Source organism: Colias croceus, chromosome 16, assembly GCF_905220415.1.
Source record: "Colias croceus chromosome 16, ilColCroc2.1".
Lineage (NCBI taxonomy): Eukaryota > Metazoa > Arthropoda > Insecta > Lepidoptera > Pieridae > Colias > Colias croceus.
The window spans coordinates 3,271,557-3,296,743 of NC_059552.1; the positions used below are offsets into that span (position 1 = coordinate 3,271,557).

Genomic DNA, 25,187 nt, shown 5'->3' on the forward strand with positions numbered 1-25,187 from the left:
ATTTAATAGTGAATGAAAATACTAGTAATGTGAGAATATACATTATTATAATATAGTATATATATTATATATTAGTATATATATTATATATTAGTATATATATATTACTTATAATATAGTATACTCTAAGCAGGTAATTGATTACAATAATGGATATTTAATTGATTTTTATAATAACATGGATATTTTGAGTGAAAGGCTCAAAGGAGCTTTTTAATAATTTGGCTCTGTAACATGTAAAATTTTAATTCTATATAATACAACGACAAAAATAATTAGTTGTGCTAGAGCCGATAATTCGTTTCAAAAATTAATTAGTATATTTTTAAAGCTCTTACAAAATCTGTCGCAGAAATATAAATGTTACTAACAATATTTCTAAGAAGAATAACATTGAAACTGATTATCAAATAACGAGATGTGAATATTAAAGTTATAATAAAAACTAGAATGTTAAGCGCTTGTTTGTGTTATGTAAACAGTTTTCAAACACATCTTGGAAGTTTGAAAGTTGTACGCTTTCCTTGGCTTATTTTAATTTTCCGTAAGAATGTGGTATGTGAAGCGTGCATAATGATGTACGGAAACTGTATAATATCACTGAAAACTAACGAACACTGGAAGTAAGTTTTAGTTGTATACAATTTTGTAAATTTTATATGTCAGATTTTATATCTACTTATTTTTATTATATTTGGAAGAGAAAAGAAAAGAATGATATAAATACACTACGAGAATATGGTATTTTTTCTACACACACTTTTCTATTTTCACGATGAAAATGATAACAGTTTTTCGAAGACTTTTCCAAAAATAAACTATGATTGTGCTGTCATTTTTAAATTTCCGCCGTTCCAGAATATTCGAGAATAGCGTTCAACAATTCTAAATTCTAATCTATTACCACAATATGACCTCTTTTCACGGTTGGATGAAATGTGTCAACGTTTAGCGAATCATATTTCTCATAGTGTATTGTTGGGCATATCTGGGAGTAAAATGTTCATTGTTATATAATCGTCTTGCGTCCTTTCACAATACCCTTTCGTAGATGAGGGCTTGATATGGATACATTTATACACGACTATTTTGAGTGTTCCTATATAATTGGATGAAATTTGAATTTTAGTGGTGCCTATTTACGTATGCTTAGGACGAGAATTTACCAGTCATTTATGTTTACATTGTTAAAGCCACCCTTTTCTTAAAATTTTGGGTGAGAATACGTATTTAAAGCACAATTCCATTCATTAACTGATATTATTATAATCTAAGTTTTGTTGATAATGAGACTTAAGCACATTCGTCACAACAGCAACGTTTGAGAGAGAGAGAGTTATGAAAAAAAAATCTTATTTTATTTTCCCATGAGCATCGTTATTAGTATCTAAGATTACCTATTATTTAATAAGGCTATTTATTATTCTACATTATAAACATAATATATATTCAATTTTAATGTAAGTTATTTAAAAATACAGAACGTTATTATATTTAAATAAGCTACTATACACCATGAACATCCAACTTCACTATTCACGTAATATTCTTTTCTGAAGCGAAGCTAGTACGTCATGAATTTACCATTTACCTATGAAGTAATTATACTTACAGTACAAAGCTTGAAACTGTGAGTACGAACTTTTGCTATAGTTCAAGCAATGCCCATACAACTTTATTAACTCCAACGGTAGTAAATGTAACCGCAGATTTTAATTTCACCGCTTGTTCCGTGAATTTAATGTAGGTATCCTGTTTGCAGTCTTTTAATACGGCTTGTGTACATAATATAATTATATAGATTTAATTTCGTGAGATAAATTTATACAAAGGGAAAACAAATACGAACGTCTGTCAGATAAAGCAAATTGTTTGAAACTTGGGGATTCGTCATTTTAAGATAATTTGCTACAGTATGTACATTTGTGATGCTGATGTAATATGTATTGTGAAAATGGTTAAGTTTTATTTTTAACTGATTTGTTATTTGGAATTGAATATTGGTTAATTTAGCTATTATTACCTAGACGAATTGCTAGAGAAGAAAATACACATCCTGTTAGTCCTAATCCATACTTATATTATAAATGCGAAAGTAAGTCTGTCTGTCTGTCTGTTACTCAATCACGCCTAAACTACTGAACCAATTTGCATGAAATTTGGTAAAGAGATAATTTGATACCCGAGAAAGGACATAGGATAGGTTTTATCCCGGAAATCCCACGGGAACGGGAACTATGCGGGTTTTTCTTTGACTGCGCGGGCGATGCCGCGGGTGGAAAGCTAGTTTTGTTATAAACGCGAAAGTTAGTTTTAAGAATGTATGGATGTTTGTTTTTGCGAAAACCATTTAACCAATGATGATATTTGGCAGTGATATAGCTCAATGAATAGATAAAAGGTGTAACCTGTGTATCAGAATAACTCAAAGGAAACAATCTACAATTGAATACATAATATATACAATTGTATAGACTTCCCTTTGTGAGGAATAAGTGCACATGTTCCCCTTTCAATAATTCTATCTAGATTTCCACTCGCATTAGGCTAACGCTTCCGTAACTAATTGTAACCGAATCTCGTTGGAGATTTGCGTCGCTTCCCTTCAGGTGACGTGTGTTCGTTTGTGTTCCTGCTTTCATAATAATGTAACTCTAATGACGTGTTAAGGCTTCATAAAACATTTGTACGATTTTTCACACGGAGAATAAATATTCTTAAGATCGTGTTACTGCAGTATGAAAACGTATATGTAGGAGTATTACTGGCTGATGAGAATTATGGCCATCTGCCCATATATACAGGGTTACTTTTAAAACACCAGCAACCTCGCAGGACAAGATAGCTAACATCATAAGTAACAACATTTGTTCTACGACTTTTGGCATAACGCAATAAATTTTTTATTAAATGATTTTTTAAACTTTTATTGTACTCTCCTAACATTTGTAAGTCTATGTTCTATTCATTATCGGATGGACGACGCAACGCCCCCTTCCCCCTCTCGTTCGCTTCTTGTTGACGTAATTGCTGGGAGGCGTAAAGTTTATAATATTCAAACGGAAAATTAAATGACTATTTATTTTTGTATGAAAATAAAAACTAACAAATTATCAAAAGTCGTTGAACAAATGTTGTTACTTATGATGTTAGCTATCTTGTCCTGCGAGGTTGCCGGTGTTTTACAAGTAACCCTGTATAATGACAGCAGAATCCCAATATATGAAAATCCTTGTAGGCGCCTTTCTATGACTATGATGACGCTATTATTATTTTCTGAAAGAGGTTTTTTTAATTGCATTAAACTATATCCTGAAATAATCCTCATGTTTGGCATCTATGGAGACATTGATACTTAGAAGAATTAATATAAGTTACATGTATGATATATCCATAAAACGCCTTCATTGAGATGTCTAGACCATTCAACCAATGTTAATTCAACACAACATTTGTGTTATTACGTTTACCAAGGTTATCCAAGCAACCTATTCCAAAACATAATAGATATTCTACAGCAATGTATTTATTAGAATTTAACGCTTACAATTAATATCGTACGTAATAATTAGTGATCAAAGCGTAGTATTTGTCCAATTAATAACGTTTGCTATTTCTCCGGTAATTGCTTTTAAAGTTCGTTAACTTCTTAAAATAGAACTTGCTAGTTGATTGATTAATGTTCACGGGAATAGTTTTATGGGAGTCGAGAGTTGTTTTTCAGTATAAAATATTTATTTCTGTGACTTCAATATAAAAAATTTCATTATAATATTGGCTAAAGTGTCTAATGATAGATGTTAGGTTTAGGTTTTTTAGCTAAAAAACTCAGACTTCATTTACCTGATTTTTTTGCTATACATATTTGATATCCGAACGACTATTCAGTACCTACATCGCAGCGCAACTAAACCGTATTACCGTAGTATATTATTATTAGTCTGTGGTATTACGCATTTGAAGGAATTTTGAAAAATTGTGAAAATTGATAATGTTGTAATCTGCTAACTAGATAATCTCTATATTAAAACTAGCTTTCGCCCGCAGCTTCGCCTACGTGGAAAAGATAAATTTTCATGGTACAAACTTTCGTCCACTATTTATTTCCTTGGAGGTAAAATTGATCAAAATGCTTTCTTAGCGAATGCCTATGTCGTAACATCTACCTGCTTGCCAAATTTCAGCCCGATCCGTCCAGTGGTTTTGGGATGTGCGTTGATAGATCACAATGCCAGTCACCTTTGAGTTATATATTTAGATGAATCCCTATTTCCCTGGGTCACGGCATCATCATCGGCATAGTGCATGGATATTTAAAATGGTTGTTGAATGATGACTTGACACAAGTATTCTTACTCGAATCTAGATTTTATAACATAAATAGATATTAAAAATGTAAGTTAACAACAGTTTTACTATTCATAAATTAAATCCTTTCTTGCGCCATTGAACAAAGATAAGATGCTCGTCGACAGCGAAAAATTTTCTGAAAAATAAATATTTTACTCACTTCATAAATGAGATGAAAGCTAAGCTGCATTTACTAAAACCATTTTTATAGTTATACAGTTTTTATTTCAAAAGAGTCTTTCATGCATACTAATGTGATTTAGCCGCATCTCTGAACACAATTAAAACTTTTATCTTAAAAGTGTTTGGTGAAATCGGTGTCGTGCATTAGTATATTACTGTGCAGGACCATTGACTTTACGATTTGTTAGAGGTATATTGTGATTTTATATTGTGATTTTTAATTTATGGTTTTGATATTTTTTGATACTATTGGTATAACACTAAGTACCTACCTACTGGCCGCGTACCTGGGTTTAAAATACATAATATATGTATAAAAGAATTTGTTTTTTTTTCGTTTTATAATATTCAAATCCATACTAATATTATAAATGCGAAAGTAACTCTGTCTGTCTGTCTGTTACTCAATCACGCCTTAACTACTGAACCAATTTGCATGAAATTTGGTATAGAGATATTTTGATACCCGAGAAAGGACATACTACTTTTTATCCCGGGAAAATGACACAATCCCGGAAATCCCATGGGAACGGGAACTATGCGGGACTTTCTTTGACTGCGCGGGCGAAGCTGCGGGTGGAAAGCTAGTGCTTAATAAATATAAATTTATAAAAGGATGGATATACGAAAGGATGCGGATTCGAGTCCCGCCTCGTGATCGAATTTTTTCTATTATTTATAAATTTATATATATATGTATATCTAATATATAAAAATCAATGCCACTTTTCGTTGTAATTCCATAACTCGAGAACGGCTGAACCGATTTCGATAATTCTTTTTTTATTATATTCCTTGAAGTACGAGGATGGTTCTTATGTAGAGAAAACGTTAATATGTACCACGGGCGAAGCCGGGGCGGACCGCTAGTATATTATATATATATATATATATAAAAGAAGTTTGAACCCTATATAAAGATTGTGGTTCATAATCATAAACAAGTAAAATCGTATTTCGACCGCAAATGTGAAAGGTGCTCTATTCGTGGCCACTAAAACTAGTTCAATTGAATATGAATCACTATTTGGTAATGTTGGTCAACAGGGGGCGTAGCTCAGATGGTAGAGCGCTCGCTTAGCATGCGAGAGGTACCGGGATCGATACCCGGCGCCTCCAAACTATCGCCTTTTTTATTTTATTTTCATGTTTTAAAATTCTGTTTATGGGAAATGGTTACTTTTTTGAAGGTGGTATTTTATAAGTTTTTATTTTACTTTTATATAGTTATTTACGTTAAAAACCTTGCTTATACATAAAATATATCTAAATATTTTTTTTTTTAAATCACACTGAATATAGGGAACTTAAAAAAGGGCAATAATAAAACAAGATTAAATAATCTTTCCTTTTGTAACTTTTACTTGTTCGATTTTTCTTTTATACTAAACGACTATTAATGATTTATATACGAGGAAATTAATCTAGGATCAGAAAAAGTCATCATCAGAAAAAGTCACTGCGCCATGAAAATGTTTTCCTATAATATCATTTTAATGGGAAAATTAATGTTTTGAGAAAACAACCAACATGCAAAGTTTAATTTTATAATGGAAAGGTTGAGCTTAAACAAACACTTGGGTTTCTGTTAAACTTTTGCGATTTATAATACAAAACAACCGTTAAAAGTTTACTTTAGTTAAAAGTTTAAGTGGTTATCTCGGTGACAAAGGAAAGTAAATAATTTTGTTTATTGTTTGTAGGTGTTTGTAAATTAATACGATAAGATACATTAAATAATATTTTGCAATAGTTTAATAATGTTATTCATAAGTCGATGCAATAGGTCAAGGTAAGGATTTTTACAAGTGCAGGGCTTAGACGATGAGATAGGCCAAGAAGTATGGATTTTTTTAAATTACCTACACACAGTATAACTAGCTGGACGATTTCGAAAAAATACCATTCTGGATGGTTGAACACAAACTTTAAAAATAAATATAATTTGTATTAAATGGTGTATTATTGTGGAGAAAACATTTTGGAGCATGTTTTTCATTAAAGTCTACATCCTGCATGATAACAATGTTTATTGAATGAGCACTGAAATCATTTTGCGTCAGCATTTTCACTTCTATACAAATATTGGCTTAATTCTTATCTAAACATAATTAAATATTCGAAAAATACATTTCAGCAATTATAAAAATACAACTAAACATTTTATTACATTAAAATCGGTTTAGAGTTAACATTTCACTCAGCATTATGAATAACAAATAAAAACATTTTTAATCTCTTTTAAGTTCGCTTACGTTGTGTTAAAGGTAACGTTATTTACTTTAGAAATAAAACAAGTGTAATTAAAACGTTGAATTCTCTTTGAAAGCGTGTTCAACTCGTAATTGAAGTTTTTGTGACGTTAATTGCATTCAGTTCAATGTAACAAAGCTGATGTTAATCAGATTCTTGGAAGTCATTGATAGGTGTTTAAAAAGTATGATATATTTTTAAAACCTTGGTTATCATTCTAGAAATCTTTTTTGGAACATTATTGAAATACATTTTTTATGTGTGTATCAAGTTTATGTAAAGTGAAAATTTGTTTTCGAGATTGATTTAATTTAATGTTTATATGATTAATTTTGTTTGTTTCGGATTATTATAAACATTTTTACATAATATTATAGTCATCTGTGTATACCTACAGTATACTCAACATTGAATTGAATATGGACAAAAACTACTGATAAATCTAATTATTAATAAAAATTATGCATAATTTGATAAAACTTTACAAAAATATGACACATGAAGATTCTTCATTAGTATTAACAGCGCGTCTAGACTGGTTTATTGTCCTGAATAATTTATTGTAATTTACTTTACGAACGTATTAACTATTAATTAGTAATCTATGGATTTAAATGCATATCAAAGCATCGTTTTTATATGATTTTAATCTTATTATTAATATTCTTGATTAATAAACTTACTTCAAATAAAAATGAATGCATTGATTTGTTAAACATAATATAAATTATAAATAAATGACTGAGATGAATGAGATTAGGATAAATAATATATTATTACCTTAAGTATATCAAAATATATTAATTGTAGATATAGATATCAAGGATCACTTACCATAAGTAACTTCTGAGAATCTGCGACGCTGTTCAAAAGATTAAAGTTCTATCTCGGAAAATTCAAGTTATTTAGCAGGATGGTGGTCACCGAAAGTTTTAGGCAGATTACAGTCACAATAGAAAGCCACATCTGAAGGTCTAAGCGAACTATTTAATTAAATTTCATTATTATTAATACGTATATTCGAAAAAGGATTTGTTGCAAGACTTATCGTTCTGTGTATTACTTTACTTAGCTTAGTATTCTTTATCAATTATCCTATATAAAAATATCTAGTATTTATAATGTGTAATTATTTCACATAGATTTCGTTAATAATATTTTTCTTCTTACATATTTGTCACTTAATCCATACTTAACATTATAAATGCGAAAGTAACTCTGTCTGTCTGTCTGTTAGGTACTCAATCACGCCTAAACTACTGAACCAATTTGCATGAAATTTGGTATGGAGATATTTTCATACCCGAGAAAGGACATAGGCTCCTTTTTATTGCGAAATATGTACCACGGATGAAGCCGAGGCGGACCACCAGTATCTCTATATATAAAATAACATACATTATAATATGTAGGTATCTATTGAAAGTGAAATTCAATCATCAACAGTAAGTTTTAAATGCGATTAATTTATTAATATTAATTATGTTAATTTGATCCCTTGGCTACACCGGTTCACTCTGTTTGTATTCGAATTATCGGAATTAATATTGACTAATTTATTAATTTTAATACATTATATTGTAAAGATATTCATATAAAAAATTTAGCCCTCCACAATTTCATAAATATAAGAATTCTATAGAATACTTCACCACTACATCATTAATTAGCTATGATACTTCCACTGATATTTTATACAGTATAATAAAATAAAAGAAAAAAAAAAAACAATCAATGCTTTCAGACGTAAACGATCTTTTTCTTGCGAAGAAAAATAACGTTTACTTTCATAATAGTTTTCAATAGCTGTAAATGAGAAACGGAGGTTTCCATCTCCAGCATTTAAAAGCTATATTTAAACATCTGTTTTTATTTCTACGTTTAGTAAAATGAATCTAATTTGAATGGAAGTATTCCCATTAAAATAATGTTATGTAGGTAAAATAAACAAACAAAATAATAATAATTGTTTAATTGATGTTATTTTACGACTTAAAATCTTGTCTTGAAATCCCCTAGAATGCTACTAAAACATAAGAGACATTTTAAGCAAAACAATTAAAACAACAATATGAAGTAGTTTTATCACCATCTCAAGTACTAAATATTAAAACATTCTTGAAGATGCAAATAACAATAATTTACTAATACCTTATTGTTTAAGTGGAGATTTAGTAGAGAAAATAGTTTGCAAATACTTTGTTTTGTTCTCGAACATTCTGGAACATTTTTAGCATTACAAGCATTTATTAATCCTCAGCAACGGTGCTTGAGAATAAATCGAGTACCCTCAATACTCTTTTGCACAAAACATTTTGTTATGAAAAGAATCTTGGATAAATTGAAGAAATAACAGCGTCATAATGAGACTTGATAATCTGAATTGTCTCAAGTGGCTTATAATAATTTAATCATATTCCAAATGAGATTTTCTCGCTTATTCTTAATATTCCACAGTCTCTGTTTTGTTTTATGTTACCTTAAAATACGACTTCAATTAAGCAAAACTGAATGGGATTTGTTTTGATAAAGCAAGCAGTAATGTTGTATGTTTGATTAAGGGCCGATTTTTCAATCCTTGGTTAAAACTTACCCGTCCAATAAAGTATTACAGTTAAAATGTCACCTGTAAACTGTCAATTGCATGCAATAAGAATACATTTTGAAATGGTAGTTTAATACGTTATTCGACGAATAAGTTTTAACCGAGGATTGAAAAATCAGCCCTAAATGAATTATTGTATAGACTATAGAGTATATTCTATAGACTATTGTCTCATACATCCAGTAGGTACATGCTGAACTGAATCAGTTCTAAACGCATCATAACATTAGTCAGATTTAAAGCATGTGAAAGAATTAGTGAATGACGAAATAAAGTTGCCTTTACTCTAAAGATCCTTGATTTATTTATGCAAAATTGTCCATATGGCATAAATAAATCGAGGGGGGATCAGGGCTTACATTAAAATATTAAGTATTATTAGTTATTTAATATGTATAAAATACCTTACTATTTTTAATATGATTAATTTATTTTAATTACCAACCAATTAATTACACGTACCTACTACAATTTTGTTGTTACCCATGAAATTCGTGAAAATTTTCGGTGAAAACCACTTTCAGATACTTACCATAAAACAAATTTAAATATAAATTGTCATTAAGGTTATGGAAATAAACGAGAATTTTAATTAAGTTGACTTATTAAATATCACTCTGTTAATTAGCAGTAAATGAAAAAAATCTTAATTAAGTTTGTATCATGGATTATCCATATACTAATGGAGTAATGGATAGTGAATTAAACTAGGCCAATAAAATAAAAAATATTTAAAATATAATTTATGTAGGTATTAAGTTGGTTCAATAAAGAAACGAATCTTCAATGGCGGCCAAAGCTGACTTTGACAGATGGTAGGATCAGCAAAAAAGAAAATAAAAATAACGTAAATTGATAATTATTTTATTAATTATTTCAAATTGTTTGTTGACAAACTTTTTTGTTGACAAACTTTTTTATTTACGTATACAGAATGTAATAAAATCCCCATAATACTTGTAATAAGCCCATAAAACTGAACAACTTTTCCCAAAGAACATATTTTGTCAAATTCCAATAAAACATTATTTACTTTCGCAAATGCATAATTGTCATTGTAAATTTATGATAAAAACTATTATAGGGAAAATCAAATACATTTTAGTGATTTAATTTTTCCCTTTTTTTTGCATACCGTACGGCCGTGTGTGAGCGAGAGGGAATGATAAGCGCCGCCATTGAAGATTCGTTTCTTTATTGAACTAGCTAATATAAGAATTCGGAATTTTATAAAGAGACTTGGATGTAAAATTTACAAATAACGAAAGCGATTTTCTATCCTTTAAAAAATACTCACATAGTAGGATAGCTTGCATACATATTGGATTTTAATGTAACTGAAGCGATATGTATTGCTAAGTTCGAATCGAAGAGTTACTATGCCCCGTAATCATTAACAGTCTTATTAAGTCTTTGCTTTTTGATTCTGTAACTAAACTTGAAGATGTAAGGATTAATATCTATAATTAAATACAAGAAATGGCTTTCGCGATAAAGCTTTAAAGTTTAAAGGTACGCGAGAAAAACAGCTTCTGGAAATCTAGTAATCATTGACATAATTTTGGAAAATACTCATTAATTTAAGATTGTTTACGCCTGAAGACTTGACATTGTTACTTTTTAACAGTCATTTTAAAACAAAAACCAAAAAGTGCAGACGCAGTTTATCTTGGAGTGTAAGAAAAAATAATTGGTTTACGTCATTGCGTTATAAACATGCCTTGTCATATTTGATGTAGGTCACCAGGGATACAGTGGCATAGCATTTTTTTTACTCTGTGACAAATGGTTATACTTCGTGTCTCGCTAATTGCTTCAATTTCTCGTAATAGCGCACTGTTTTTCACTTGAACTCGTTTATGTTATTGCTTTTTTTAGGTACGTTTAATGGTGTATTAGAGGAATGGTGATATATGCTATATTTTGTTAGTTCTTCCTAGTTCAAGGTGAACTTTAGCGTAAGCGTATTGTTAAGCATATCTTCAGTTTTCAAAATAATTTGATTAGATTACAATACAACATATTTTTTCCAAACTGTTCAAGCCTTGATCAAATTCTTCATTAGACTATTATTGACTATAGATTACGTTTACGATACGAATTTCATGAGAATTGGTCCAGCTGTTTCGGAGGAGTATGGCAACTAACATTGTGATACGAGAATTTTATACATAGTAATAGAAGGAGACGATAATAACCATAAATTACGCGGACAAAATTGCGGGCTTCAGCTAGTGTAGTGACGCGATTGTGATATTAATATCGCATGAATATGCAAAATGCACTTGTGATACTTAACTTGGCTCATTATTTGGCGATTTGCATTTATGAGTTAAAAGCTAAGGAGAAAATATAATTGCTCATTAAACTTTCATTATGATTCACAATTTTTAAAAGATATTTCACATGCTCGTGTGTGTACGTTGCCGTTCAGCCAAAAATTTCGAATTAATTTGGACGAAAGTTTTATCGGCAAAGAGATTTTTGATTGGAGTAATATGCGTATAGCAAATAGCAATATATCTTTTATCTATACTATACAAAGAAAACGAGTTCTGTAGTGATAGTCATCCTTGTACATTAAATAAGTACGGTCTAGTTTCTAGTATCACAGATAATATTATAATACTTTACTAGTATCTACTAGTAAAACTTGACCACCTCCTTGGTACAGTGGTTGACGCGTGAGCGTAGAACCGAGGGGTCCTGGGTTCGATTCCCGGTGGAGACGAAGAAAAAAAAATGTCTCGGTCTGGTAGGACACAGAAGGCTGATCACCTACTTGTCCCTAAAGAAAAATCGATCAGTGAAACAGATGTATGCATAATGCATCTGCCCCTTACCCCACTACGGGGACATGGAACTTCACTCACTAGTAAAACTTACTTACAAATTGTTCTTAAGAGTATTTACTAATTTATTATTAGGTCTAGTCGTTAAAACTATAATATAAATGAGAGGTAATAATTCCAACCCGTATACAATCGAAAGATCGCTGACATTAATTTATTGTGTCCTTAGTAAGGCTACTTTCGTTATCTGTAACATAAGAAGACCCGTATTACCCAAATCCTTTTGGTGACTTCCGTATATATTCTTGTAAGATAATATAGGTATAAATATACTATTAGATATAGATATAATAATATACTATTAGATATAGGTATAAATATACTATTAGATATAGGTATAAATCCATTTCATTAATCTTTCCATTATTATCTATCCATTTCATTAATCGATTTGTGTATTCGTGTTATAATAATTTTATATACAATTTGATATTTTAGATAGATATATTTAATTAAAGTCGAATAAGGAGCAACATTTCATACTCATAAATTTATATTTCATTAGTTTTATATGTCTAGAAATATAAAAATATAATTTGTAGGTAATAATTAAAATATTATTATTTTTATCCCACGGATAAATGTGATAATATATTCACCAATTAGAAGAAAAGTATAAATAATTTAGAATACATCCATGCTAAGATAATTGTGATAGTGTTCCACTATTAGAAGCTTATGTTAAACCATTTGGGAACAAGAACAAAGCGTATAAATTATTCATAGATGAATGTTCTAATCCTAAGGTTAGCGCTAACTCCTCTTAGTATTTCTTGAAATGTAACGTGTGTTTCTTGTAATTAGGTAAGATTTAATGATCAGATGAATTACTGAGCTGAAATGATATTGCCGCTGTTTAAAAAAAATAATACCTATCTATTTTTAAAATGGCAACAACTAAATAATTTATAACTGGCTAATTACTCTTCTGTTTCAAAAACTGTAATCTTAAAAACAAAATGTATACCTGTAGTGAATCTATTAATGATAACAGTTTATAAGTAAGTTTACCTATACACAATCGTGATATTAATACAACGTTGATGCATTTAGCCAGAGATAAACAGATAACTATTCTAAACTTCACAAATAGGTATTAATCTATACTAATATTATAAAGCTGAAGAGTTTGTTTGTTTGTTTGAACGCGTTAATCTCGGGAACTACTGGTCCGATTTGAAAAATTCTTTCGATGTTAGATAGCCCCTTTATCGAGGAAGGCTATAGGCTATATATCATCACGCTTAGACCAACAGGAGCGGAGCAACGCGGGTGAAACCGCGGGGAACAGCTAGTTAAGTATATAAGTAAAATGTGGCCATGATAATAATGGTTATTATTTTAAAGGCAGGGATGTTCCATAGATCATTTACAAGGTTCAAAAATATAAAAGAAGACCAGTTTATGAAATATTCAGGAGCGGTATTTGAGTTATGAATAAATTTTCGGGTGCAGTCTGTCACAATTTATGTACCCCTATGGGCTTATTGTATAAGTTCCGTTCTGAAATTACAATGGCATATGCATATTAATTGATATGAGTTAAAACAGATTCTGTGGAATAAAACTTTCATCTTATGTAGGTATCTACTTTTTACGAATGTATGTATTTTTATTTATTAGTATTTTAGTATCTGTGATATTATTACCTACGTTAGTTTTTTTACATGCTTTAAATCGTAAAAGGTTTGATGGGAATTCGAGATTCAGGCGATTTTAAAATTCTTGAAATTGAATTTTCTAATAAATTTCGATAAATGATACTATCACTGATAAATTTTAACATTAGAAATGCAATAAAAACATCCGTCTAAATATTATATACGTATAATATATTTAAATCCTATATTCAATAACAGAAGGTCGTGTAGATTTAGGACAAATCCTTCTTACCGCTACCTCACACTGTAGGTACCCGACAAACAACAAATTGATGAATATGTTCAAAACTTCTTGGATTAATAATTATTTTGTATGTTTATGATAAAATAAGTCCCGAGTCATCTGCCTCATATATACAAGGGGTGTGGAGCATATTCACTGCTCGACGTCTTTCTTTATGGACAAGTAGGTAAACAACTTTCGATGCCTTTCCAGTCTGAGTCATTGTTTTATTGGTCCACATCGGGACTGGAGTCCAAATCGAATTTTGTACGCTCAAAAAGGAAATTTATTCGTTATTTTATAAATTTACATTTCTACTCTTTATGTCCGCAATGCGTAAAATATATTGTAGCTTCGTTTTTTGTAGCATATTCCCAGTACAGATATTATATTGTATGTAATATTATCGCGGCAAACCACTGTCCAATGAAAAAGTGATCCTCTAGTGACTATATTTACATAGCAGAGCGAAAGCGCTCATATAGTTTTTTATTGAAACTAAAATTATTATCAGCATATTAGTTTGAATCGTATTGTTTTTTATTTTATTATTGAAATTGTTTTCAATTTCTAAATGAAGCCAATTAGTTCTATGATCAAAAACATTTCAGGTGAGAGGTTTAGATCTATAGAATTTTCAACTGTGAAATTGGCTATCTGCCAAATAAACATAAATTAAGAGAAAAACTATAGAAATCAAACTAAATATGTTTAAGTGTGACATCAGTCTTTGATAAGCGTAAAGTTTCTTACATATCAGAAATCAATAAATTATCGAACAATTTGTTGTTGTAGGTATTGTTTTTAGTTACGGCTGAACAGCAGATCAAAGTAATATTATATTAACTCACAACTTTGTACACGGGAAATTTGTGATTTATATGGCTATGTATTAATGTGAAATTGGAGGTGAATTTAATAAAATTAATTACTGTACATAATAATGTACAGTAATTAATTTTATATCATAGTACTTAGGTATTTCATTTATATCATTATGAGGAATTCATTGCATATCATACAATGGTAGAAAATAATATACCTGAGTATGACAATACAATCAATAAGAAGTTATAGCTCCAGTGTTAAATCTTTATCTAAAAAAAGGACGACGTAAAAATCAAATTTACGCCACACACCGTCATATAATTGCTATCATGTTCTCTATATATTTTCCGTAAAAATATTGTGAGCAAAATTTCAAGCAAATATTGTTTAAGATTAAAGTTTTTCCCGGCCTCTTAGCTTGAACAAGGTTAGCTGGGTTTACCGTATGTACGGCGATGTTTACAAATTATTAAACTTAGGTTCACACTCTCTAGACCTGATGGTATTAACATTTCAGGTAAACACTTTTTACGTATACAGAATACGAATAAATTTGCTCACGCGGTATGTTATAGACTTAATTAAATAGTCTTGAGGCTATACTTATTAAGACAAGTAAAATACATGTTTTTTTGGGTGAGTAACTAAAATATCTTGTACCTATCGCTAGAAAAAAATCTGCTATTTTGGATACAAATTTATCGAAAAATTATTTATTAGTCCATGTATTTGGTAATTGATACCAATCTATTTTTAGTCTGATAATTGTTTTGATATATGAATAGCAATTTAGTGGGCGTATGTACTTCATCCTGCTATAATATACCATTATATTATGTTGTTATGTGAAATGAACCAATTGTCTTATATATAGAAAGAACCAAAATGTAGAAATAACAAGCGTTTATATATTTTTAAATACTTCCAGAAGCGAAATTGTCTGAAGTAAAGAGTGGGAAAGTTTTATCTTATTTAGAAACTGATTCAAAATAAACTAACACGCTTAGAAATACAATCTTTTGTAAACTGTAAAACAAAGAAAATAGTGCAGAGTAAAACTTTCTTAAAGCAAATGTTTAAAAAAACGATTCGCGTTCTCGATAAGTGGGAGGAAAGTTTTCAACTTATTTAAACCATGATTTTATTTTGAAAAAGAACTTTATAATAAATAATATTTATTTATATTAGTGCTCTAAGTAAAATATATTTCATCTCAAGGGGTGTCATCCAAGGGGTTCGCAGAGCAAGCGAAGAAAATCACCCCCCTCCACTCTCACGGTGGACTTTTGTAACATCCGGGGGCTGCACACTAATTTAAACGCCGTCCACTACCATCTTGAGACGGCTAAGCCGGCCTTGCTCTTCCTGACTGAGACTCAGATATCAACTCCGGCCGACGTATCTTATCTCACATACCCTGGTTTTAAGCTGGAGCATACTTTTGCACCGCGTGCCGGGGTATGCGCATACGTTAGGGAAGATATCTGTTGTCGACGTCTTGGCACCCTTGAAGGTGAGGATCTGTCCATTATCTGGCTGCATATTGACTGCGGCGACCACCCTCGCGTCTATGCTTGCCTGTACAGATCCCACAGCGGGAATACTGGTACCGACCGTTTATTTGAGCACATCCAAGAGATGATCGACACTTTGCTTGTACAGTTCCCTTCTGCGGAGCTTGTGGTTTTAGGCGATTTCAATGCCCACCACGTTGAATGGCTTGGGTCGCGTACAACTGACCACGCGGGACGAACTGTGCACGATTTCGCTCTAGCCTATGGCCTAACACAGCTGGTCTCATCGCCTACGCGAATACCGGATGTGGAGGGCCATACTCCCTCTCTTCTGGATCTTCTGCTGACCACACATCCCGAGAACTATCAGGTCTCCGTCGTGGCCCCACTGGGGTCATCAGACCATTGCCTGATACGGAGTATGGTGCCACTTACGGGTTCGAAACAGCAGACACCTGCAGCTCGACGCCGTGTGTGGCACTACAAGTCGGCAGACTGGGACGGAATGCGTGGTTTTTTCGCTTCCTACCCATGGGGGCCTGTTTGCTTCTCCTCGGAGGATCCCAACGCTTGTGCTGAGTCTATCACTGACGTGGTACTGCAGGGTATGGAACTATTTGTGCCATACTCTGTTGTGCCCGTCGGTGGCAAATCCAAGCCTTGGTTTGGACGTTCCTGTAACATGGCGTCTCGCCAGAAACAGGAACTTTTTCAAGCCTGGGTTGCAGCAACGGCGTGTCGCGATCCAAGCGTTGGTCTCATCAGGAAGAAGTACAACTTTGCCTCCAGATCCTACAAAAGAGAAATCGCTAGGGCTAAATCTAGTTATATTGGTGCACTTGGCGATAGACTAACGCGACTTCCTTCGGGAACAAGGGCGTTTTGGTCCCTCGCCAAGGCCATCCAAGGTAACTTCTGTCGTTCATCCTTTCCACCTTTGCACAAGGACGAAGACTCTCTGGCCCATTCCGCTAAAGAGAAAGCCGAACTCTTGGGCGCTCTCTTTGCTAGGAACTCGACGCTTGATGACAGGGGAAAGACACCGCCGACCATCCCGCGGTGCAACTATTCAATGGCGGATATACGTTTCACACAACGTGCCGTTCGAAACGCTCTCTTTTCCCTTGACATCCATAAGTCGACAGGGCCGGATGGAGTCTCCCCTATTGTGCTTAGGACATGTGCTCCTGAGTTGGCACCGGTTGTAACGCGTCTTTTTCGGCTCTCTTACGCCAAAGGCATTGTTCCGAATTCGTGGAAGACTGCTCTTGTCCACCCAATCCCTAAAAAAGGCGATCGCTCAAATCCATCTAACTACAGACCGATCGCCATCACTTCTTTACTCTCCAAAATAATGGAATCCATTATTAACAGCCAGCTCATGAGGTATCTGGAGGAGAACCAGTTGTTAAGCGACCGGCAATACGGTTTCCGTAGTGGTCGCTCGACTGGTGATCTTTTGGTGTACCTCACTCACAGATGGGCGGAGGCGGTTGAGAGTAAAGGGGAGGCATTGGCTGTAAGTTTGGATGTAGCGAAAGCCTTCGATCGGGTCTGGCACAAGGCACTTCTAGCGAAATTACCATCTTTCGGACTTCCTGCGAGGTTATGCGATTGGGTTGCCAGCTTCCTGGAAGAGAGGAGCATTAAGGTCGTAATCGACGGTTCTTGCTCTAAGCCTCTTCATGTGAACGCTGGTGTCCCACAAGGCTGCGTGCTATCTCCTACACTGTTTCTTCTGCATATCAATGATTTGTTACAAATCAGTAACATTCATTGCTATGCAGACGACAGTACGGGGGATGCTCTTTATCCCGGCCGTGCAAACACCTCAAAGGAAAGCCTCAATGAGAGTCGAAACAAACTTGTGTCTGAAGTCGAGTCTTCTCTCCAAGAAGTCTCGGATTGGGGCGAACTTAATCTTGTCGAGTTCAATCCCCTAAAGACACAGGTTTGCGCGTTCACCGCTAAAAAGACCCCATTTGTCGTAGAACCTCGGTTTAAGAGTACTCCCCTTAGTATATCGCCGAAAATCGGAATCCTCGGAGTTGAAATCTCGAGTGACGTTCAATTCCGCAGTCATTTGGAAGCGAAGGCTAAATTAGCCTCGAAAAAACTTGGTGTGCTCAGTAGATCGAGACAGTACTTCAAGCCGGCCCACCGACTTCAGCTGTACAAGGCTCAGGTGCGACCGCATATGGAGTATTGTTCTCATCTCTGGGCCGGAGCCCCACAGTATCAACTCCTTCCTCTTGACCGCATCCAACGTCGAGCAGCTCGAATTGTCGATGACCGTAGGCTTTCCGATAGGCTCGATCCACTGTCAGTGCGGAGAGACGTTGCGTCTCTCTGTATACTGTACAGAATCTACTATGGGGAGTGCTCTGAGGAATTGTTCCACCTTTTACCAGCCGCACAGTTCCACCACCGGACCTCACGCCGTAAAAACCAGTTCCATCCGCACCATCTGGATGGTTGGCGCTCCACCACTGTCCGTTTCACCCGCAACTTCCTTCCGCGTACGGTGAAACTGTGGAACGATCTGCCACCTGCGGTGTTCCCGAACAACTACGACATTGGGGCCTTCAAGAAAAGAGCGTATTTGTCCATTAAAGGCCGGCAAAGCACCTGTAACACTCCTTGTGTTACAAGTGTTTATGGGCGGTGGTGACCACTTAACATCAGGTGGCCCACCTGCTCCTTTGCTTGCTCTGACATAAAAAAAAAAAAAAAAAAAAAAAATCTCCCTTTGTATTTTCCATACTTAATACTGTATGTTAATTTTCCATGTATAATAAATCTTAGGGTGTTTATCATTCATAAAATAAACAAAACATTTGCTTTCTGGTGTGGTGGTTACAACTGTGGTATAATAGTGGTATATTCTTTGTAGTTTTCTTTTCTTATTTCTAGTGTTTTTTGTTTTCTCTCAACAAATTATAATATATTGAAAATGTGTTCCAACGAAGTGAGGAGTGGGGGCTGGTGACGTAAAATACAGGTAATTTTTATTACCTAGTTTAGGCACCAGTCTCACACTTATTTATATGTACTGAAAATGTGTAAACTTATTTATATATCTGATGTTAGAGAATAAACTCTTTTTTTATTTTATTTATTTATTTATTTATAGAAATGCAAATAGTAGGTTCATCTACACAGAACGATCTACAGATACTTTGTAATCACGAAATTGTATAAAGATTTATATAGAAAACAAAATATTAATTATTTTAAAACCTTAATAAATTAAGCAATCTTTAATACATATAACTTACTAGCTGCGTCCCCGCGGTTTTACCCGCGAGCCAGGCCTGCCAGCCAGGAGCGATATAATATAGCCTTCCTCGATAAACATGGGCTATCTAACACCGAAAGAATTTTTCAAATCGGACGAGTACTTTCTGAGATCAGCGTGTAAAAACAAACTCTAAAGCTTAGCTATTATATATTATAGTACTAGCGGTCTGCCCCGGCTTCACCCGTGGTACATGTTTACGTTTTCTCTCCGTAAGAACCATCCTCGTACTTCAAGGAATATTAAAAAAAAAGAATTAACGAAATCGGTTCAGCCGTTCTCGAGTTATGCGCTTACCAGCACATTTTGCGATTCATTTTTATAGTATAGAAGATATTATATAATATTATGATTTTGCTTTATACAATACTAGCTTTCCACCCGCGGCATCGCCCGCGCAGAAGAAAGAAAAACTCGCATAGTTCCCGTTCCCGTGGGATTTCCGGGATAAAACCTATCCTATGTCCTTTCTCGGGTATCAAAATATCTCTATACCAAATTTCATGCAAATTGGTTCAGTAGTTAAGGCGTGATTGAGTAACAGACAGACAGACAGACAGACAGAGTTACTTTCGCATTTATAATATTAGTATGGATATAACTCATTCAATTAATTGAAATTTGGTCCGTTAATCACGGATAAAGTATTATTTTGTAAGTAATGGAAAATTTGGAGTCGTCTACGCATAAAAGTTGTCCCTCAGAAATAATGAATACCCCTTTGATAAAATTAAGTGAAGATTCATGTCCCTTGGTAAGGGGGACTTTATACAACATCCGCGTACCATTTTTATACGACTGTCCAAAAGGGTGCATTGTTTTTGGAATCTTTTCTGTATTCACACAATTACTTCTGAAAGCCTGAACTTATTGTTTGTTTTTGGTTTTTTAAAAGAACTAAAATAAGTTAAAATAGGAGGATAGTCTTATCATAATCATATTTCGATATCTTATATCTAACTAAATAAATAATCGAAAGCTTTTGTAGCACCCTATCTACCATATAACAGCTTTCATCAGCTTGTATAGAGCTAAATAATATGAATGAATGAAGTAAATACTATGTAGTTATGTAGAATCATTTTTATAATAATATTTGTCTTCTTTACACACCTTTACTTTCTGTACGTATGTGGTTTGGAAAACGACAATAAATAATATAATGGCGTTCATAAATTATAACCAGGAAAGCTTTTGTTCCTGTTTTTGCCATAAAAATATCCTTCTTATACAAACGAAGAAAAACACACATAACATATTTTAGACAATGTCCAGTCTCATTTAACACTTAGGTTCTACTTCATATATCATTTCCTTAGATATCTATTTAACTGGTTGACTTTGATTAATGTATCTCGCAAAAACCGGGATGCCGGGTTGCGTAATATGAGAGATGTGGAAAATAATAAGGGAACAATATTCTATTTGACACATTATTAATTAGCATCCACTGTTTACTTGAAACTTATTTGCTGAAGATTCATTATCTGCTTGAATCGTTTCAATTTAATAACAATATTAATTAATAACAACGAGGTAAATGTATATTTAAATTTTATATGATAAATATATATAATCTATACAATATTGTGTAAAACTAAGTATATTATGTGTGTCAATTGCTGTTCGTTAGTCTCACTTAAACTCGAGAATGGCTGGGTCAATTTTGGTTTTAAAATGTTTGTGTCCAAGGAGGGTTCAAACGGCGAGAGACAAAAACATAAGGAACGGGTGACACGAAGTTGAGTCTGAATCTATTTCTTTTTATAGAAATGTGAATAAATAAAGTTTGTTTAAGAAAAGTTACTCTACGTAGAAATTACCATATTGGAGGTAGGATCTGCTTCGTCTCGTAAAATAATAGGGAAATACTGAGATATAATTTATTTATATGGATTACCGTCTTTACTACGTCAGTAATAAATTTTATCCAGTAGTATTTATTTACATAGGACGACAGATTTCTTAAGATAACTTTACCACGATTCATCGGAACAAAACATAAAATATGGTTGGCATTTGGTTTTCGATTGATTATTATTTGCCCAAAGTCTTCAATAATTGGCATTTATTTAGCAACGCACTTCTTAAAGTTTTATCTGTGGTTTATGTTATAAAAAGAGCGTGTGTGCCGAGCACACGTGTCAGAAGTGAAACTTCTTTGACAAGATTCAAAGATACCAAAATCGTCGCCATACTCCATGAAGTACGATAATAACGCCATGACGCGACTGGAATTATAGTTCAGGATACATCGCCCATTTTTGCAAGTGACTACTATCAAGCTAATTTTCCGTTTGTAGCTTTATTTTGATGAGACGCCCAATAATTTCGTGTACGAAAGTCTCGATTGTGGTAGCTAACAGAGATAACAAGGATAAAAATTTTTGATTTGATGGTTCTCCAATATTTATTACTAACTGAATTATTTTTTGTTCAATCTCAAGATAATTACCTAAATTATTCGAAAAAACTAGCTGTTGCCCGCGACTTCGTCCGCGATTAGGTCGTTTTTCGTCATTCGTCGTTTAAAAAAAATACGTGACACTTTATTTTAAAATTTTCTTAATTATTGTCTCTTATAAAATTTAACTACATTAAAATTGAACACTCTGATAAGAAAATCTTAAAATCTGAAGAAAACATGAATGTGGTTTAAATTCTACATTACTTAGTATCAAATAATAATCTAAATTAAATGTAGATTAACAGTTTGAGCACACCATTATAGAATATTATGTACCTAAGTATTAAATTACGTTAGTTTACATAGTAACTTTACTAAAAACACGATGACTATCTTTCGCGCTCGATACCACAAACTAAGCATGTTTGTGGTACGTGGCCCGCGTCACTTGACCCCCCGCGAGTTCCCCTCCGTTGCTATGCGAAAATACATTCGTCGCCCTACTGTAGGAAAAATTGTAATACTGTGGCCTGGGCGTTATAACACGTCCAGGGAGTTCCTGAGTGCCGATATCACCATCTTGAGGAAAAGCTTCTAATGTCGATTTAAAACTGCATACATACGAATTAACCTGTTCTAAAATTGTGAAATGAGTTCAGTTTTAAATTTGAGAAATATTGATTTCTTGATTTGAGTGGAATACCACTATTCGTTGTAGTCGAATACAAAATATATTTAAACAAACTTAGGTTGGCCTTCAGGCAAAAGGGATCCTATCAAATGGTAAACTTGACCTTGTATCTTAAAAGTAAGCATGAACGGATCTTCTGATAATTATTGAGCATCAAAGGATCATTTGAAACGCACTACTATAAGAGCGAATATTGTCTAATAACAGTTTACATTGCACCACAGAATACATAATAGTAGCTAAACGCTAATTGCACAGTATGTTCCTCTAAAAGTAGTGATTTTGTAAAAGGTTCCGGTGTATCTTCAAACGAAAGCCGACTCGCCTTACTACACTATAAAGCATTACAAAAAGGACATACTACGTTAATATCGCCTATACAAAAAATGATGAATGAATGTTACAATATACTTTGACTACTTTGACTGTTAGTTAAAGTTTATTTTTACTAACAACATGTAAATGAAATAATAATTACCAACGAACTAACCTTTTCCATAATACTTAACACGGCACATTTTTCAAATTATCTTGCTCAACTCTACTAAAAAAATTGAGGGTTTTGTTGGAACTATAATATGTAAAAACTATGATATATCTAAACTACGATACAACTTGCATGCGGAAATGCTCATTAGGTACAATTGTGAATCTAAAGAATAACTAACATACTGTTCAATTTTATTGAGCTGATGAATATCTTTTGCCTGGAAGAAATTACCGTCGCCTAACTATAATGTGTTTTCTTATAAAACCGTTACATAATTTATTTTATCTACTTAAATAATGAAAATGATATATTTATAAAATATAAAACATATTATGTAAAATGATTAAAAATAAATAAATGAAGCAACTACGATTCAAAGAAAACATCTTTTTCAGTGTGAAAATGCTCTAAGCAATCCTGGATGATGAACTGTATATCATGTACCTACTCTGATCCCAGTACGGTCGGTACGTCGATAGCCATAACGATAAATATTATAATCAGATAACCGCAAAGTCAAAATAAAACATTACTTGTAAAGTTGTGAGTGCAAAATTTACGTTTCATTTGGCAATAAAAATTTTTTCGGTACTAAAACGTAGTAGTTTGATATGTGGTTGGCTGCCCCTCCTCTCCTTCCTGAAAAATATCCTCCAAAATTTCCCGAGATACTTCCAATGATTGAACCATTGGACGTTGGACATTAACTTCAGTCAAAAATTGACGAAGCGGATGATTACTAATTTCCACTTAATCCTCGCTGCTACTGTCTTTATCATCAAATCATCAATTTTCAAGTGGTGTAGTAAAAATATCAGCAGAAATCGTCTTCCAAAGGCGATATAATTTTATTAGCATTGAATCTGTAAATAAAAAAATTCAAAAGTTAACTGTAAATCTATAAAAAAAACTACTTACAAATAAAATTTTATCAAAAACTTCTGTTCCCAATGCACCTCAAAATAATAAAAGAATCATTCATTTCATTTCATTTCAATAAATACCTGTAAATAACAACTTACCTTTTGTGGGAACGCATGATGGTGAAAATTCACAAAACACGAAGATTGCATTTGATATTTTTGGTTTTATGGCATTCAATTGCTTTATAAATATCACTACATAGTATGAAAAAAGTCGCTTTCTGTGTCCCTATGTCCCTATGTCCCTTTGTATGCTTAAATCTTTAAAACTTCGCAACAGATTTTGATGCGGTTTTTTTAATAGATAGACTGATTCAAGAGGAAGGTTTTAGTACATAATTTATTAGGTTTTAGACAAAGCGGACGAAGCCGCGGGCGGTAAGCTAGTAAATTTATAAAACACGAAGATTTTTAAAATTGTAACTAATGAACACAACAATATATTATTTATTTATTTATTATACTTTTTGGAACACAATCATTAGATTAACTGTAGATAATGGTGTCTATTTTTACTTAAAATAATAAACATCTACCCTCACTTTAAAAAAATGTAGTTTATTATTTACACGAAATATATCTTATAGGGAACGGAAGATATGGGTTAAAGAGTTAAATAAATAAATAACATAATTATATTTAAATTATTAATTTTTAACATTGTGTTCAGTAGTGTTAACATGTAAATTGATTTGATTTTTACGAAATCTCATAGATGGCGCTGTTACAAAATTAACATTATACAACTTACATTCTTTAAGCTATGTTTCTCTTCCCAAGTTACTTAAATGGCATAATTTTTATAGTGTCAATATAGATATTGTCAAACAACATTTATATATGCGTCATTTGATTATTAATTTCCAATAGTTAACGTGTAAATTGATTTGATTTTTATAACATTTAATA

The 25,187-nt window shown here is 32.7% G+C and overlaps 1 non-coding gene across 1 annotated transcript; it reads left to right on the plus strand.

The window, feature by feature from the left end:
* The first annotated feature begins 5,579 nt into the window (after positions 1-5,579).
* Positions 5,580-5,652, plus strand: Trnaa-agc. The gene has a single exon. It is a non-coding gene; the product is annotated as a tRNA-Ala (tRNA).
* Positions 5,653-25,187: the final 19,535 nt, after the last annotated feature.